This window comes from Dermacentor silvarum, chromosome 7, assembly GCF_013339745.2.
Source record: "Dermacentor silvarum isolate Dsil-2018 chromosome 7, BIME_Dsil_1.4, whole genome shotgun sequence".
Lineage (NCBI taxonomy): Eukaryota > Metazoa > Arthropoda > Arachnida > Ixodida > Ixodidae > Dermacentor > Dermacentor silvarum.
The window spans coordinates 43,214,704-43,232,474 of NC_051160.1; the positions used below are offsets into that span (position 1 = coordinate 43,214,704).

A 17,771-nucleotide genomic window follows, 5' to 3' on the forward strand; every position below is an offset into this window, starting at 1 on the left:
GCAGCACGCATGCGGACACTGCGACGCGCTCAGTAACCAAAGTTGGGCCGATGACTGGTTTCCAGCCCTGTTACTTGAACACAGCAGCCCGATGGGCTACCCATCTGACCACGATCTGCTATAGTCACCCAGGTGTGCGGGAAAATGATTAGATGCATTAGATAGGTAGATAGATAGATAGATAGATAGATAGCCACCGTAAAGGGCAGGAAGTACCCAAAGAATGCTAATGCATTAAAAAGCTGCGTAACATGTATAGTATGTTACACAGTATACGTATGCAAGAAATAGAGTTAACATGAAGGTGGAGACTTGAAGTGATAAACAGCGGGCGAAAAGGCGTAGCCTCAGCCCGGGCCCGGCCCGGGCGTTCATTACTAAGCCTAGCCAGGGCCCGTATGTGCATGACAAGGCCACCACCACCTAGTTAGCACAAGGCGCCTTCTACGCCCTCCGATCCATGACGTCATGCCAACTGACTCGACTGCCACAGAAACTAATGGGGAGGCTCCCGCAACAGGAGTTTTGACGGCACTGCTTTCGTCACGCCAGCCTTGGCAGTGGAAACTTCGAACCAGGTAGCATGACGTCATAGATCGGAGTGCGTTGGCTTATAATCGGAGTGGCCCCTCCGATCGGTGGTGTTGACCAGGTCTGGCCTGTATGTAATGTATATATATATACACACACTTAGAGATCCTACTGTATTTTGCAGCCTCACGTTTTCTAGGTCCAATCAGCTGCACGTACAAACAATAAAAAAATGTGGTTGATCCCTCTTATATAGGAATCGGTATAGAACACGAAAGTGAAACGTGTCTTCACAGAAGTAGTGTAATGTTTATTGCACATTGATATATAATGTCTATTGGTGTTTTGTGGCTAAAGCGCCCTTAGGCGTTGATGCACCCACGCTGACGCCTGGTGGCACGTCTCCTCCATCACGACTACCAACGTCGATGACCATGAGCAACCGTCGTGCATATGGAAGCTGCACTACGCTGCACACGCTAGCACAACGCGAAAGACGAAGCACGTAACTGACACACTAATACAACGCGCAAGACAAAGCACGTAACTGAATCGTCACCGAGTCAAATCAGCGCGTACAGCGCGTCGTAATTGCAGCCTCCGCGATCAACTTCAGAAACATTTTCAGAGCTAATTGCGGAGGCCACGCTCCGCTGTGCTGAGTACGGTGAACGCCACCTAGGTGGCGTTGGTAGTGCTTCTTGATGCCAGTGTCCCTTCGAATGCTGGCATCGAGGCGTCGTAGTGCTGAGACCACCGAAGCGTTCACTGTCGGTGCGCGTTAAGCCCGGCCCACATTCAGCGTTTTCACCGGCGTTTCCTGCCGTTGCGTCTCTCGGCGTCGTTGCATAACGGCGCCGGAGAGGTCACCCAGCCACATGAGACGCACGCAAACAGCGCCAGTCCAGCGTCGCACAATGTGACCAGACAGATTTAACCAGAAGCAGTGTGCAATGTCATTCAAGTGAACTATGAGTAATGTTCCCGATTAAGGTTTTTAAGCCCTGTTTATAGTTCTGCGGCACACACACACAAAAACATTCACGGCAGCGCGCTCGAAGGTACGAGCGGCTGCTTTCTCAGACGGCGCCGCCTCGCCGACGAGACACTGGCGCCACATGGTGGCACGCAAGCGAAATGGTTGCTGCGGAAGTCGCTTGCAAAAGTTGCCAGCAGCGCGGCCGCGGCCACGCGCTGATTGGTCGGCGCCACGTCGGCGTTCATCGAGCCGCTTCCGGCGGCGGCGCCGGCGCCGAGATTTCTGGTGTGCCTTGAGTACGACGTTTCGGCTTGGCGCCTCCCTCAGCGTCGACGCTGAGCGGCGCCGGGTGACGAAACGCCAGGAAACGCCGGGAAAACGGCGAATGTGGTCGGGCCTTTAGTGTCATAATGCAGTACTTCTCTTTTCTGCTCGTAGGCGGCGGCACCGCCCCGAGCAAGAGCGCGGGTACACGGAGGAGTGTTAGATATATAAGGCGCGTCTGTGTAGCTCTCTGCAAATGCGTTTGTGGCGCAATCGGTTAAACGCTCGGCGATCTATCGTCGCGGACCGAGAGGTCGTGGGTTCGATTTCCAAATTTTGCATGTTTGTGGAACTTTTTCTTCTGGTTTCTTTCTTTGTATTATGTTATAAATTAGTAATTCATCTGTTTTCCTCTTTTCTGTGCTTAGGTATGCTAAGAGCGAGCTCTTTGCACGCGTCACTTCAGCTTGGCACAGAATGCCTTGAACCTTGCAATGTATAACGCTAGCGTGTGCTCGAAGGCCTCACTTAGGACATTTTAATGAGTCAGCTCTAGACCGGCCGAGGTCCGTGCCTTAATTCAGCTCAAGTCCGGCCCGGGCCCGCCGAAAAATTCCTGCGGCTTAGCTCAACTAACCCTGGATATGCAAAGCGAAAGCTGGTTTAGCTGGTTAAGTCTTGGTTTCACTTGGTTAACCTTTGATTTAGCTGCTAATTCTCTTCCTCAGTCTGCGACGCTAGATTCGCGCGCTTAGCATTCCGGACCCTCTCGAGTGAAGCAGCTTGCCGGGCGATATCCGCGGGGTGTTCAGACGCCGCTTGCCGTCGACGGCTCAAAGCCTCCCTCTCCCTGTGCGACGCTCAAAGAAGACTGCCCGGCCTCGCTCTCATCCATGGCCAAGTTCACACTGACTAGGCGAGCGCGGCGCTCCTCTTAGCCAGGCGCGCGGTGAGTCACGTGGTCAGATGGTGACTCAGCTGCGGAGAGTGCAGACGCCAAGCCGGCGGTGGCTGCGGCTGGGACACGCGACGGCGGCGAGTCACGTGGTGCATTGCCAAGGCTACGGTGCAGCTGCGGACAAATGAAGGTCAAATTTCTGGCGACGGCGAAACTCGGCTCGACTAGGTTAGTAAAGCTTTCGCTTTATAACGCTTCGGATAGCCCGGTTGTTCGGGTCGGCCCGGGCACGAGCAGTGCTCTAGCTGCCATCGCCCCGCCACAGTCACCGTCACGGTCCCAGATTCTGTCAGCAGGGAGCATTTTCTCACCGGTTTCTCCTCAAAAATAGAAGACCGGCAACGTTGGCCGATGCTCTTGACGTCGCTGGCGTTCCATTTTAACGTCATCGGCGTCCGTTTTCGACGAGAAAGCGCAAAGGAATGCTCTCTTCTGACAGAAGCCAGGGCCCGGATGATGATGAGGAGGAGGAGGAGGAGACAAAACATTTATTTAGCACCATATACATGGAGCTTAAGCTCAGGGTGCGAGAGTCCACAGTTGGTCAGGTGGCCAGGAGACCTTGGGCCCTGGTGGTTGGTTCTGCCCACTCCGCGACCCAGACTTTCGTTTCTGGGTCGGAGCTGAGCGTGACGGCAGCGAGTCAGGTGACGGCTGTGTCAATCATTCTGTTTCGAAGCGTTTTAGTACGGTGGTGAAGGCCGGCATGTGCTGACGTGCTACTAGGTATCAGTCAGTAACAAAACCTACGTGAGAATCCGAAACTTTCTGCTTTGACACGTAATGATCAATAATCATAAAATAAAAGCTGCCTTTCGTGTATCTTACTTAAATAAGCGACAACTTCTTTTATCCTTTGTTTTCTCAATACTTGGTAATGTTTTGTTTGTAACGGCGCATTTCGCCATCTCCACGTTGGAGGTTAGCTAGGAGTTCGTATGCTACAGTGGTGGAAACTAATGACGTGATTGGTACCCATTGTTGGTCGAGAAGCAGATTCCGCCATTGCCGTACGGAGGAACCTTACCGAAACAGCTTTCTCTCTTTTCCTTCTTGCTACAGTTTATCCATACTAGTAAACTGCGTGCTCTTATGTTTTAGTAAACTAGTACTGGCGGACAACTTTCTGTGGCAATGAAGGGAAAGCTACCGGCGCGTGGGCACTGCACATGTGTTACAGCGCCAAGTAGTCCGGCAGCGTTTGACAGTTCTTTTGGTTGCTCGGAACAGACGCTGTTCTGTCCATTTAACTGTTGCTAATAAGGTGTTTTCTGTTCCCCAGCCTCAATTGACGTCGATTTAAACACGGGACTCTTATCAGAAGCGCTCTCACTTATGAGCGCTTTATCTCCGTAGCTTTCCCTTCACGGCCACAAAAAATTGTCCGTGAGTATAACTAGCTTGCAGCATAGGCATGTAGCAAGTTTTCCTAATTCGCCTTTTACAACGCTGAATTGGCGTCTATCGTTTGTATGAGATATACCGACGCAAATTAAAAGCATTTAGTGTGTAAGTGAATGTAGCAACTGAGTGTCTTCGTCGAATAGATCTCCCCTTTCTAGTGTTTGCTACAAATGTACATGACTGTGTAAAACTGTACTGTGGATAAGTGTATGACGTAACCTTGTTACAGTCGCAAACAATTAGGAGCGTTTAAGTTTTAAATATGTTTCGGTATCACATAAATTTCCAACCCCCTTGATCAGGCAGCAACGCAGCCTGCGTGAGAGCCGCGAAACGGCTGCATGACCAAAGCACGTTGATAATGAATCATTGCTGAGAACAGCCAGCCAACGAACCCCTAGCAGTTCGGAAGCGTCTGGGAATTCTCTTACATGCAGGTTCTCTGTCTTTGATCTACGAGTTGCTCATATCGGTACGTGTCCGAAGAATTTTTTTTCTTTTTTTTCACACGGAAATTGAAAAACAAAAGTTCGGCAGCATTTTGCACTCCTGTAACACGTGAGCGCGAGTTCCGTATGACGTCATTTGGAGATGAAATCGTCGCCGCGCGCCGAACGCTGTACGTGCGAGTGAAAGGGCGCGAGGGGCGCGTCTTTCACGGGGAGTGAACGCACGGCGGAGAACAAACGCGCGTTCTGCGCCGTGCTCGCTTAAGGGCTGCAGAAGTAGGCGTCTCTTTTCTCCTTTACAATCACCATATATGTAGAGCAAACGCGCCTTCTTCAGACGCGCGAGAGGCCGTGGGGGAGGGGGAGGGAAGGGAGGCGACGTTTAGCTGCGGCACCAAGTGCCTATTTATATCAGAGGCTCCAGCAACAGTCACCAACGCCGCACGCATTTTGAGCTAACGCGGGCAAAACGCCGATGGCGTCGACAACAGTTCTGCGTGTTGTTGCTACCAAAGCCGCTCACCTTACTTCGTATGACATTGCTGTGTTGCTATCGCATTCATTGCTTCGCCCTTAGGGCGAAACTGTGACATTTTATTGCGATAGCAATTATATGGACACTCAAAAGCAGATTTCTGCCGTCGGCGTCGCCGTCGCCGTCGGCGTCGCCGTCGCCGTCGCCGTCGCCGTGAGGTTCCGTATGACGTCATTTGGAGATGAAATCGTCGCCGCGCGCCGAACGCTGTATGTGCGAGTGAAAGGGCGCGAGGGGCGCGTCTTTCACGGGGAGTGAACGCACGGCGGAGAACAAACGCGCGTTCTGCGCCGTGCTCGCTTAAGGGCTGCAGAAGTAGGCGTCTCTTTTCTCCTTTACAATCACCATATATGTAGAGCAAACGCGCCTTCTTCGGACGCGCGAGAGGCCGTGGGGGAGGGGGAGGGAAGGGAGGCGACGTTTAGCTGCGGCACCAAGTGCCTATTTATATCAGAGGCTCCAGCAACAGTCACCAACGCCGCACGCATTTTGAGCTAACACGGAAATTGAAAAACAAAAGTTCGGCAGCATTTTGCACTCCTGTAACACGTGAGCGCGAAAGCCTGCTGCGCACGTGGCACTACATTAAGTTATACGATCGGAGGGGGCCGCACTTCTTGCAAGACATAACGAGCCGCAGTGTGAAGTAAATGTATGGCGCTGTAGGTCGACCCCCTCAACGACGCATGCGTGCACCTAATGCACTACCTGTACCTCGCGACAACTTTCTGTGGCAGCACAGCCAAGGCTACGGAGCCGGAGCGCGTAGCCTTGGCCTTGCTGCCACAGAAAGTTGTCGCCAGGTATAAAGGTTCTTGCTTTCTTTCTTTCCTTGTTTCTTTCCTTGATTCATTCATTCATTCTTTCCTTCTTTTCTTTTTTCTTTCTTTTCTTTCTTTGTCCTTTTGTTCGTTGCCTTCTTTCGTTTCGTTTCTTCTTTCGTTCGTTCATTCGTTCTTCCTTTCTCTCTTTCTTTCCTTCGTTCTTTTTTCTTTCTTTGGTTTCTTTATTCACATTCAGTCATTGCATATTTGCGTGCTTGTATTGTATGCATGAGCCATTCCTGAGGATGACATTTTTTGCATCCCTCGGCATCCCCCCCCCTTTTTTTTTTTGCATCACTGGACTATACGCCGCCTTTTCAAGTATGAGCCACTGCAACGAGCCACCTGAGGCTTTCACCTCAAAAGAAAAGAAAGAGGAACACCTTCATTGCCGCTAGCTGGTATTAACGCTTATCTTCGCGTTTCGAAAAAGAAAGCATAGCTGCCCTCTGACCCCTTAAGAGTTGACTAAATGTGAAATTGTGCAATACGACGGAATTCCGCAATCTTAGAATAGCACTCTACGCCTTCTTACCGTTCTTTGCGTATTTCCTTGACTTAAAACGCAGATCTCGCCATCGTTGTACGGTGTTCATCAAGCAGGTCATTGGCTCCTGCATACAGAGATGAACTACCGTCTCATACCTGCGTGCTAAAGCAAAAAGATGCTCAAATCGAGGAATTTTTCGTGACCTATAAACATTTTGAGGTTTTTTCAGTTTTTTTTCTCCTGTCAATTTTTGTTTCGGCAACCCATATTTCACCTGGTCCTTACAAGCTGCGAGCTAAATCTGACAGGTCCTTTGCGCTGGCACTCACGAAATACGTGCGTGACTAACTTTTTAAGTGTTTTGCACAAGACGATGAGGTTGCCTCCTGGACTATAGGTTCATTCACTATACATAGAAAAATAACGAGAGGAAAAAAAAACAAAAACAATGCACAGTACGCAAACAAACTCAAAATCAAGCAAAGCGAAATCATGCGTGTGGCTTTGTTCACAGCTTCGCTCCTTGCGCATTTGCGTTGATTTCAGTGTTTATGAAGTGCACTAGCCAAAAGTGCACGACACGGTGAACAGTTTAACACCTCTAGGGGTGCTAAAAAGGCGCTTTTCGCCTTTCCGACCTCAAGTGGCAGCTTATAAAAACATTTTTGGTGGGTAAGGAATGAAGAACCTATTAAAATGAATTGCTCAAAATGGAAGCGAAGAGTATACAGAGTTGATTGCATTCTAAAGCGTGCACTTAGCTTTTTCAAGGGTTGGATCAAGTTTGTTGAAGCACCTTGTAAAAACAAGTCAGACAATGGCAGATGACTGCCCCCGCAAGGGGCACAACGCTCGGCGGGATCACAAAGGAAGTGCTTAAGAAGGACGTCCGAAATGAAGACAGACCAATTAAATACTAAAAAGAGAGAGGGAACAAATGGAGCCGTCATAAAAGCCCAATTAAGGGCACTGCTAAATCACTGTTCAAACGAGGTAGCACTCAGCAAGAGCCTGCTACGGTGAGCATGCACAAACGACGCAGCAAGAAGAGCGAAACTCGTCAGAACTGCAAAAATATAGCCTAGTCTGAACTGAACCAAACACTGATTTAAAAAATTAAATTGTAAATGCTGTGCTAAGCACACTAATAGTGACATGTGACTCACCACTTTTTGTATTCCCAGTCCCGCCAAGCGGATTTATAATAGGCTCACAGCTTGAGAACAAACAGGAACAGCGCCTCATTGAAGCGCGTGCTCTGATTTCCCGAGCTAAGCTTTACGTATCTTCAGCAAATGTCGGCACTGTTATACACTGCCGTGAAGAATTAAACGAGTGCTGTGCTATTCTATGTATCCGTGGCGTACAAACGCAGTATTCTAAGCGCCTTCACGACTCAGTGTAATGCAGTCCTACGATACCAACTTCTTCCCTATACATAGGCTTCCAAATAACGAGCGTGCACTTACGGGTTCTCCATTAAAACGAAACGCCGCATGGCACAGAGCGCCACATGACACGCACAATGGCCTCTTTTAATTAATAATCTTGTAAATTAAAACGCCAGGCCATTCCGAACGAGCATCCCCCTTTACCGCCTCCTACATCGGCTATACAACCGGCAACGTCCGCTGCAGCGCGGCAGCGCTGGACCTCTGTGAATAGCGCTCACTGCGAGGCGTAAGCTCGAAAGCTAAGCATTTTCTCCGCGCACCTGAGCCCGGCGTTGATTAGCGCACAATGTTACAGTCAACGTTGCGCCAAGGTGGTTCCCATTACGAATATTCGAGGGTGAACTTTTCCATTCACATAGTCTCTTCCAGCGCAAACGCGCATTCTTAATTAAAGGGGCATGCGCGCGCGTTTAAGTTTGCCTGACTGTGCAATTTGAACGTTTCTGAAGTGTTTCATTTTTTTTTTTTGTAAAATAAGTCGCTGATGTAATGGGGGTAACATCGATAAGGTTGGAAAAGCAGCTGTGTCAGTTCCCCCTTTTTGTGCTCCGTGCTCTATTGTGAAGCGCTCAGAGTGTCGGAATTGCAGTTGCCGCCACAAAGGGTGTGTGTCGCACGTGGCCAAACACGGCTTCGGAGTTCGAACTGGTGCAGGATGCCCCAGGGAACGTGGTCTGCTTGCTCGGTTAGTCTTCTCGATCGTACCTTTAATTGCTATGGAAACGCCGTTGTCTGGCGGTGGTGCGGCACCAACCACAACGTGGCTCATTTTCGGGCAATGCAGATAATCCATATAACGAAATACTTGACTGAACAGCAATAGACACAAACGGGGAAGACGAATCTCCGAGGCAATGGCACAGGTGGTTTTTCAGAGTTCGAATTGACGGAATCGTATTACCGATATTGTCCTATTAGTGCTCCAAATTTATTTTATTTATTTTTTAAGTGCGGCTGTCGTACTGTTTCCGGGCTAAGATACATTGTTAGAATACCAGCTTGTCGCACTGACTGGTCTTTGAAACGAGCGTAATATAGTTACTCGTTCGTATGTAACTTGTTTTTGTAAATGCATTTTTTCTGTAAATAAAGTTCCCTTTTCATACATTATTATGTGGAGCGCATGTTTGAAGACGTGGCAGAAAGAACGGACAATCCGACAGTGGCAGCACACCAGTTTAGATATTTTTTGAGTGCTCTTAGAGTAAATCAAATTGCCCGGGAACTATCGACAATAATTAGACAGTTATAGCAAAGCGCATACGGTCTGTTCCGCTCAGAGCGGTGTCAATGTAAGCAAACAGCCGAACGCATCTAAAAATCTATTCGTTTAATTAAAGGAATGATGCGTTGAAGCTGCATATTTTATGTAATGAGAATATTTAAGCAACGTTCGTTGTTTCTCTGCGTAATCAAGTGAAGAACAGAGCCGTTAACCAGTACAAGTATGCGACTAAACATACAAGCCAATTCGTGATATATGTGTTGTTTCCAGAGGCGCAAGCGCCGGCGTGGAAGGCGACTGCCCTCCCCCTTCCCCACAGCCGCCACAGCGGGAGAGGAGGGCTGTTCTTCCCGAGCGCTCCACCATAGAATCTAAACCTTCAGACGTCCCAAAGCTATCGCATGACAGCACATATGTGCCAAATGGCTTAATAGTTTGGATAACCTTTGAAATCGCAAAAAGAATCATGTGAAAGATTAAGTGCGCCTCTACATGAGTTTTCTTTGATCTATTTTTGAATGACTGCTGTAGGACCGACACACTTCGATGTAGCAGTACATTGAGTCATGATGACGATCAGCGCACTCGGCAAACAATGGGCAAAATAACCAAGACGGCAACGAGAAGTCGAACTGAACTTTATTGGAATGTCGTATGCTTGTGTAGGCAGAAAACAAGAGCAGGAAAAAAAAATATGCATCCTTTTTATACCGTGACAAACGCGCTCAAAAACAATCCCGGCCATGGTGCGCCCGTGCAGCGTGCATTGGGTACACGGTAAAGAACCCCAGGTGGTCAAAACTAACCGGGAGTCCCCCACTACGGTGTGCCTCATCATTAGATCGTGGTCTTGGCACGTAAAACTCCAGAATTTAATTTGTATTGCAAGCAGAACTGTACGGAACGCTCTGTCACTGTTGAACGACATTGCAATAAAATATTGTGGTGTCTATGAAAGAAAGGAAGCGCAACTATGATTGATTCCACTGATCGTCAAAGGATTGGGGAACGATGAATGAATGAACGATGGAATGATTTTGCCAGCCTGTTGATGGATTTCCATTCTTTGCCGATTCTTTTGCCTGCCCTGCCCTACCCTGCCCTTCCCAGTCTTGCCCTGCCTTGCGCTGCCCTGCCCTGCCCGTCTGCCTGCTGCCAGCCAGACAATGTGTGCCTGACTGGCTGCCTCGTTGGCCGTGTGGTATAGAGCTCGCTGACGTGGTACGGCTCTACGATTTCTTTTTTTTTAAGGGTACTGAGGCTATCCAGCGCAATATTTTTAATCCAGTAACTACATTACCGATCTACAAAGTTTGCGCGAAATCTCAATGGGCCCGTTACAAAATACCTTCTAGGTTTACACATTCCTTCAGTAAATGGGCGTATAAGAGAAACCTGTACTTGTCGGCTCACGGGCAGAAATGAAATGTAAAGAATCTGGTGTATAAAGTTTCCAACTTCTCCAAAAGCGCCAAATCAACGAATCAATATAAACAAAAAGAGTGCCCGAAGTCTCTCACTGCGCCAGTGGAATACACTCACCTATACGCGCTGCTAAACAATGCGGGTAATTCCGTGGAATAAAAGCGGCCAAAAGTGCTAATGCATTCGCAAGGCTTTTAAGTTCGTTTTTTCTCGCAAACGCAACCATCCTGCTTACTTCAAATATAACACGTCGTCGTGCTTGACCCCTTCATCTTTCGATGTGTTCTTGCCATCTTCAGGAAAGGAGCCCGGAAGAGGGGGGTAAGGGCGGGGGCGTAGGCGGGGGGGGGGGGGGGGGTTGTGGCATACAAATGCCGAGCAGATTTATGAAAGGTTTCGAGGCTCCAGGGTGCATGCCTTTGCAAAGCAGAAATAGTAGCGCCCAATGAACGAAACGCGGGAAAAGGCTGTAGGATGAAAGAAAAGGAGGAAGAAAGCGCTGACTCGGCCATCTTGCCCGGCTCGCAATTCGACTGTCAGAAGCGTGAATTGTGGCGTGGAGTGAATGGGGCGCTCCAGAAACATCAACGCTGGCGCCTCATATTCGTTTCGTCTTTTTTTTTTCTTTTTCTTTTATTCAAACGTGCCTCCAACCATTTGTTTCTTCCAATCGATACAGATGCTGCCTGAGGAAAACTTGTTTCCATCTGTTGTTTGTTTGTTTGTTTGTCCCTTCAAAGGCTAAGCTGGAGAAATGCTGAACACGCGGAACGATCGTACTCGACAGGTACACGTTTCTCTCATATGCCCATTCCCCAAGGGAAAGTGCGAGCAGCGAAGTGCTCTCTCACGTCTGCTATAGTGCAATCGGGCTAAATTCGCGCAGCGTAAGATGAAAGCTCAATGTCTCAAGCATGACAACTTCATTGAGTGATTGATTTTTGCGTACCATATATATTGTAATATATATTACTATATTATATAATAGTAATATATAATATATATTACATATATTATATGTAATATATATTTTGCCGCTTTTCCATCGCTCGTGGCGCGCATGCCGTCTGACTTCTCTGAGCTTTACGTTGTGTTTTGCCTGCCTAGAAAGCCCCCCACCCCTTCAGAAATATAACAAATCGAAAATTCTTTTTACTCACATTGCTAGATTCTCGGTCGATCGCAGACAAAAGGTTTGTGTTTGATTACAGCGTACATCTGAAACCGACGGACAGAAAATAAATGAAGCAACACGACATAACCCTGACCAGCGACAGGCTGACTAGATATTGCTAGACCATCAAATAGCTAGTCATCTAGTTGCCAGTCAGTCTTGTGCCATGTTGCCTCGTCTGTGCCTGGTAATTTAGGAAAAGTCAGTAGTTATAGATAACTATCTCCAATAAAAACATTGATAAAGGTATAGAAGGTATGTAATCAAGAGTTCGGCGGGAACACCGTATGGCCATGTCAAAGCGTCATTTATACAACAGGGTCACTGACCAGTGTCAGAAACACAAAATACGACGTTTCAGGAGCTGCACTTCCGGCCTTTTCTTTTTTTTTTTCACATTAGTCAGTGACCTCTTGTACTGATGACGTAGAAGGTATGTACCGCCACTTCGGAGGCATCCGTCGCCACAACCATCTATAAACCATTTATGCGCTTTGTCGCGAACTGAATTAATTCAGTAGGATGAAAGGCCGCGCATGTTGTGTCGAGGTTCATGTGCTCACTCTTCGTTGAGCAAATTATGTATACATTTGATGTCAAGCTCCTTAGCATAGAGTGTTGCTTGTATCCCGAGAGATTGTGAAACGTTTTATTTATTTCTATCTTTTTCTATATCGTTCTCTCGTTCACTGTTTATCTTATTCCTTTTTAGCAACGATTTTGTGGATAAGGGGTAATTCTGTAGCCAAATTTCCATACCATCGCGAGTAATACACGAAAAAAAAAAAAAAAACGCTGAACAGCGCGATGAAATGGGCTAGTTCATGTAGGTAGGTCCAATGTGTCAGTTTGTGTCTTCGTTTCTGCAGTTAGTGTTCATCTTGTCCCCGTTAGTGTGTGCCGTGCTAGCGCAATGACAAATAAACAAAACCACCCTCACAGTCATCACCATCGTTCGCCAGGTCTTAGAGGACAACTTCTGCGACTGGTATAGGACGATTCGAGAGAGCTTGAACCCCAAGTGGCCTATACAGAGCTAGTCCAATATCGTACTAACTCACAGAGTTGAGCGCGGACGCAGACAGCTGCCGCACCATACGGTGACGTTCGGAACAGGCTGTGAACCGCACGTGGCAATATACTGCTCACTGGCCCCTCTTCGATTTCTTCGTAGGATTTGGCTTCCCTGCATCGGCGGTGAACCGGCCACGCCACATGTCGGGAAGCGCCTGCAACAGCTGTCGGGTCGGCCGAATCTGGCTGGCGTGCGAGCGAATGTGTATTACAGCAAAGCTGAGCTATGCAGAGGAGTTCCACGACAGTTTTCGGAGGGCGGAAATGAGCTGCCGCGTGGTCAGTGTCTAGAAAGCACAGGCTCATTCTTCGTAGTAGAGCCGGTGCGGCATATGTGAACATGCGGCGAATAAAGCGGAGAGTAGAAGTACTATGCCCGAATGTAGTGAAGTGTCCTAAAAAAAAAAAAAAAGAAAAACTTCGGTATAGTGAAGCAATTGTGCAACGTATGCGTTGACTAAGTCCTGCGTATAGGTGCGGGGAATGCGGAAAACAGCTCTGGAACGGGACTAAGACAGGAGAAACGGACAATACGCGCTACGTCTCTCTTTTCTTACTTAGCCCATCCGGAACCCCCAGTTTAAAATTTTGGCAAGAAATCATGACAGCTTTTAAGAGGCTGGATGTCTATATTTGACGGCTGAGTGTTTATTTGTTGTTTCGAATTTCTTGTACTTTTGCTATGTGTGTTAATTAGAGCAAGTGATGTATGTTAATTAGAGCAAGTTATGTGAAGTATCCGGAAGCATCTTGCTTGCCGTTAAACAAGTTGCAGCGTGGGCGCAGTTAAATAAACGTAACAACCTGCCTATAAAATACGAGCTATATATGCCTACACGCGTTATTACCCTCACACGTGGTTGCGGGCATTGCCCGACTACAATTTCCTCTTGTACTCTGCTACAATACCGCCTACCCGTGATTGCTCACAGATATTGCTTTAAGAGTGTCTTTGTAATCTTTGTAACATTGTGTTGTTATTTTTACTTTATGCGCAGATATACGTTGTATATTGTTATATGTGGCACGATGCGACAGTATGTGGTATGTAATAAATATTCAAGAGCCAAGGACTTGCTTGCGCCGTATTAAGGTACCAATATTTCCTATCGTGTCAATTGCAACAAAAAAGTTAGCTGAAAGCCATACACCCTTTTCCTGGCCGACGATAAATTGACTCGCCTCGAGTCAACAGTATTCCCACTGGCACCTCTGTGCTCAGCGCGAGTCATTTGCATACCTGCGACAAGGTACGGAGGCACGAATGCAAATCGCTCACTCGGTCCCCCGATCTATTTATATTTGTACAACCGAAATGAACGAGTCGCTGTCACCCATTTGCCTTCGATTTTCGATTGAGGACGCAGCACACGCATATAGCTCGATCACTGCCATTGTGGCCTCTGCGTCCGGGAAGTGTACCGAGGGTGAGCGCTTTTCTAGGGCGTTGGCAACGTTACGCAGTTTTACACGCAGTGAAAGACTGTAGAGAAGTGGTGATCGTTTTGCTGCAGCAATGCTTGGGCGAGTGGAGTAGACAACGAAAAAAGTTGAGGATACTTAAGCTTCACCTTTGAGAATCGAACGCGATAGCATTCAAAGATCCCTGACTGCTTCGCACGCTTCCCGGCAACTGCTGCTTATGTAACCGTAATGTTTACCGGGAAACGCTGGCGGCGAACGCTATGCACAAAGACGAGCTTTCTGGTAGAAACGTGGCCTTTTGCGTGGGCCGATCCCGGAGGTAGTGCACAGCCGCGCCAAAAAATATTACATTGTTTTCAGGTTTCTGTTACTGTTTCGCACTTTTAATATTTCAATCTCAGAAGATTTAACCTAAAAGGCATGCAGCTGTCGGTGTTTTGTTTCACGACATTTGTTTGTGGGCTGTCATTCTCAAAATTCGAGGAATAACTTTGTCAAGAATGTAAGACAACGTATGAGCAACTTCAGTGATTGAATGGTGTGGCAATATAGCCCGCTTAAACAGCATGTCATATAGCAAGGCAGGGAATATACATATAACTAAATATATACGGGAATATTTGGCTCACAGATCGCCGACGCTGACGCCGGATTTTCTGCGACACCGGGTCCTATCGCGTCAAAAGGTTGGAACGCGATTGTACCTCTAGTTGAAGTCAATCAAGTACAGTCTCTTCCTAAGCAAGTTGGGGGTGACAATGGGGCAGAATCACTGCGCACGGCACTCTATCGCGTAACCCCTCGCGTAATGGGAGTGGGAGGAACGTCGGACTGCTTAAATGTTTTTACTTCACTACCCTTCGCGATAAACCCAAATCGTTAGACGGCCATAAACCCACGGGAACAGCCTACCTTTTGAAACTGCACTATCCGTAAGAAAAAGGCTAAACACATACATACCGGATACGGAAAAATGAGAGTAACTGGCTGAGACTGACATTAGAGAGCTTTATAATAGGGGCCCCAAAGAGTTGGCTGGCGTTAGCGTTGGGGCATGCTCCTAGGACTGAAGAATTTTAGAATAGGGCTTTGCGATTAAGAATCGCATCTTTAGGGAGCCTACATGCAACGCATCTTGCGCTTGCAGCGCCACTACGGTGTCAAAAAACTATTTTAAATATTAAAATAAACTATACTATTTTGTGATCAGAAGAGTAATTTTGACTTTCTTTTTTGCGTCTACTTATATTTTAGAGGTTATTCTATTAGCAGCAAGCGATTTGTTGCGCTTAATTTTGAGTAACCAACTTTACGAGCCTTCACCAGCCAAGCTAATCCATGTTAGGCCTACGAGCCATGCAATCGACAATCGAATTCGGAATCAGCGGCGTCTAATGAATTAATCTTCATTACACACGTTAGTTGAGAGAAAGCGATAACCGCAGTCACTTCGCCTAGCTTACGAACTTCACGCGTCACCGAGAATCGAGCCCAGTTTGGTGCTCGGTTAGAGCCGTCGCTTTGATGGGTGCCGCCATGTTTGTTGACCCAAAGCTTTTGGGGCAGCTTTTGGGGCTCCCGCTAAATCAGTGAAATAGCGTGCCCGACGCAAAACCCAAACACATTTCGCGTCTCGCGCATGCGCAGTGGCTTCGACGCTATTTCTTTGGGGCCCCAAAACGTTTGGGGCCCCTATTCTTAGACTCTCTTTTGTCTTAAAAATATGATCGCGTACAGGAAAGAATGTGTCATAGGCACTAATAATAGAACCTCGCTACGCCAAGAAGAGACGGATGTCATGTACGCAGAGTACGCCTTCCAGGAACCCTGAAACACGTGTTCTTCAACACTGAGAACGCGGTGCGTTGTATATCAATTAATATATTTCCACGGATATTATTGAGAGGCATAATAACGGAGCTACAAAGATCGCAATTTTTACTTTTCCCATGCATTCCTACTCAACACGTTTCCTTTCAGCTTGGGTGGTGCCGATAATGAAGCCCTGCTTACTGGTTCATTATTAGTTTTTAAGGTGAAGCATTCTTCTCCGGGTCAACCCAGCTTTCGAAGTGGATCTCGGCGTTTCGTCGGCCAATCCCGGTGATGGTGCAATCTAAAAATAGAACATCCAGTAAAAAGAAAAAGAAAGCCACGGTTCGGATCATCCTTGTACATGAGTTCTGCCGAAATTAAACTAAAATCTTAGTGCCCCTCACCCCCCCCCCCCTCCAGTAAAAAAAGATATGCCCACAAATGGAGAATTAATTAGGACATATTTATTCTTCTTGAGAAGCTTATTTTAATGAATTCGGAGGTTTTACGTGCCAAACCAATTATTTAATTACGAGGCACGCCGTAGTAGGGGACTCCGGATTAATTTTGACTTCCTGGGGTTCTTTAACGTGCCCACAATGCGCGGGACAAGGGCGTTCACGCATTTCGCCCCCATCGAAATACGACCACCACGGCCTCGTGCTTAGCAGCTCAACATCCATAGCCGATGTCCCACACTGACAGGTAGGAGCTGGTTTGCATCGAAGGCCGGGCTTCTCTTGCATTAGAGGCGGCGCTTTTCATAGTGCGAGAATCCGCTCGAATTGCTCGGCTCGGGTTGCTTCCAATCCTCTCTATACTTCTTTGCTTCTTCTTTCTTTCTTTCTTCTTCTTTCTTTCTTTCTTTCTTTTCTTTCTTTCTTTCTTCTTCTTTCATTTCGTCTTTCTTTCTTTCTTTCTTTCTTTCTTTCTTTCTTTCTTTCTTTCTTTCTTTCTTTCTTTCTTTCTTTGCTTAATAATGTGAGTGTACACGAGAAATATGTAAACTGCTAAGCGTAGGCACTATTTCTGGACTAAGATATATTTGTCGAATGCCAGCTTGTCGCAGCAACTATAGTCTTTAAACGAGCATATAATTGAGCATTGTGTGCCTGTTTCTATAAAGGGTGTTTGTGTGAATAAACTTTCCTTCTATATGCTCAATTTCATACATCGCTTACAACGCGGTGGAAACTAGAGAGACTTTCGTACGCACCGGCAAATAGTTCGGTGTCAGGAGTTAGGTGAAACTGTTCCTTATTTAGATTTATTATTAAGTGAAAAAAAATAATGTTCCTCAATAATCAACAAGCCGAGTATATGTACGGCTGCGAATACGTTGTATTTGATCAATTTTCTTTCCGTTGTTTTTTTTCAGGTTTTTTTTCATATTTAATTTTTTTTTATTTGCAGGCCATCGCGGAAGCAGCACGTGCATCTACGAGCAAGCTTCTGCTGGGCTGTTGCGCTGTCATTGACGGCGGCAGGAGAGAAGGTGGCTTCTGTAAAGCCGCAGGAGAGAGCAAACGATGTATTGTTACACATTGTGGTACTCCCGGCGTCACGCACTGGAATATAAGGCTCTCATGTTCACGGCATTATAGTCTACAGATCGCGAACGTTTCCTTACGGTGGTCAAAATGTGTTGCAACGTGTGTCTTAATTAATCGACAGCTTAAAAAAGGAAGTTGCAGTTTCATCCAGGTGCGTGGCGATGGTTGCGGTGGCTGTAGCAATGTTATGCT

General features: G+C 47.2%; 1 long non-coding RNA gene across 1 annotated transcript in view; it reads left to right on the forward strand.

The window, feature by feature from the left end:
- LOC125947302 (uncharacterized) overlaps positions 1-17,661 on the forward strand; it is a 47,223-nt gene extending 29,562 nt beyond the window's left edge. The window contains exons 2-3 of the long non-coding RNA XR_007468170.1: positions 10,224-10,334; positions 17,440-17,661. This is a non-coding gene — a long non-coding RNA (uncharacterized LOC125947302). The remainder of the gene's footprint in view (positions 1-10,223; positions 10,335-17,439) is intronic.
- The last annotated feature ends 110 nt before the right edge of the window (positions 17,662-17,771 follow it).